The sequence below is a fragment of the Geospiza fortis genome, unplaced genomic scaffold, assembly GCF_000277835.1.
Source record: "Geospiza fortis unplaced genomic scaffold, GeoFor_1.0 scaffold859, whole genome shotgun sequence".
NCBI classification, from domain to species: Eukaryota; Metazoa; Chordata; class Aves; order Passeriformes; family Thraupidae; genus Geospiza; species Geospiza fortis.
The window spans coordinates 21,069-22,155 of record NW_005054943.1 but is presented as its reverse complement, the minus strand read 5'-3'; the positions used below and the strand labels follow the sequence as shown (position 1 = coordinate 22,155).

Below are 1,087 nucleotides of genomic sequence, written 5' to 3'. Positions count from 1 at the left end.
TTTTAGGGTTTTTATGGGTTTTTCTGGGTTTTAGGGGTTCAGAGGGGTTTAAGGGGGGCTAAAGGGGGTTCAGTTGGGTCTAAGGGGGTTCATAATGAGGGTTAAAGGGTTTTTTAGGAGATCAAGGAGGTTCAGAGGGGTTTGAGGGGCTTTAAAAGGAATTTGAGGGGGTTTAAGGGGGCTCAGAGTGGGGTTTTTAGGGGTTATGGGGGCATCAAGGAGGTTTTTTTGGGGTGGAAAGGGGTTCAGAGGGGTTTTTATGGGTTTTTATGGGTTTTAGGGGTTCAGAGGGGTTTTTATGGGATTTAGGGGTTCAGGAGAGTTTGAAAAGGGGTTTAAGGGGGCTCAGAGTGGGGTTTTTTAGGGGTTATGAGGGCATTGAGGACGTTTTTGGGGTTGAAAGGGCTTCAGAGGGGTTTTTATGGGTTTTAGGGGTTCTGAGGGGTTTTTGTGGGATTTAGGGGTTCAGAGGGGTTTAAGGGGGGCTAAAGGGGGTTCAGTTGGGTCTAAGGGGGTTCATAATGAGGTTTAAAGGGTTTTTTAGGAGATCAAGGAGGTTCAGAGGGGTTTAAGGAGCTTTAAAAGGAATTTGAGGGGATTCAGGGGAGTTCAGTGGGGTTTTTATGGGATTTTCAGGCTTTTGAGGGGGGTTTAGGAAGGGCTTTAGGGGGTTCAGAGGAGTCTGAAGGGGCTCAGGTGGCGTTTAAGTTGATTTAAAGGGTTTTTTTTTAGGGGCTCAGAAGGGGATTTAAGTGAGTTCAGAAGATTTAAGGGGGTTTGAAAGGGAATTCCAGGAACCTTGAATGGGTTCAGAGGGGTTCGAGGTTGTTTCGGGGGGTCCAGAGGGGCATTTGGGGCTCCAGAGGGGCATTTGGGGGTCCAGAGCGTGGTTTTTAGGGGTTCAGGCAGGGCTTTAATGGCGTTCAGAGGGGTTTTAGGGCTTCAGAAGAGATTTTGGGGGTCTGGCAGAGCCAGAGGGGTTTGAGGGGATCCCAGGGGTGATTTTGGTGTTCAGGGGGGCTCAGAACATCTCAGGGGCACTTTAGGGGTGTTGAGGGGTCCAAGGGGGGTTCCAAAGGGGTTTGGG

The 1,087-nt window shown here is 49.6% G+C and overlaps 1 protein-coding gene across 1 annotated transcript in view; it reads left to right on the top strand.

The window, feature by feature from the left end:
* LOC115949179 overlaps positions 1 to 1,087 on the top strand; it is a gene marked incomplete at its 5' end in the record, with an annotated part of 9,820 nt that overhangs the window by 2,100 nt on the left and 6,633 nt on the right. The gene's annotated exons all lie outside the window — the stretch shown is intronic.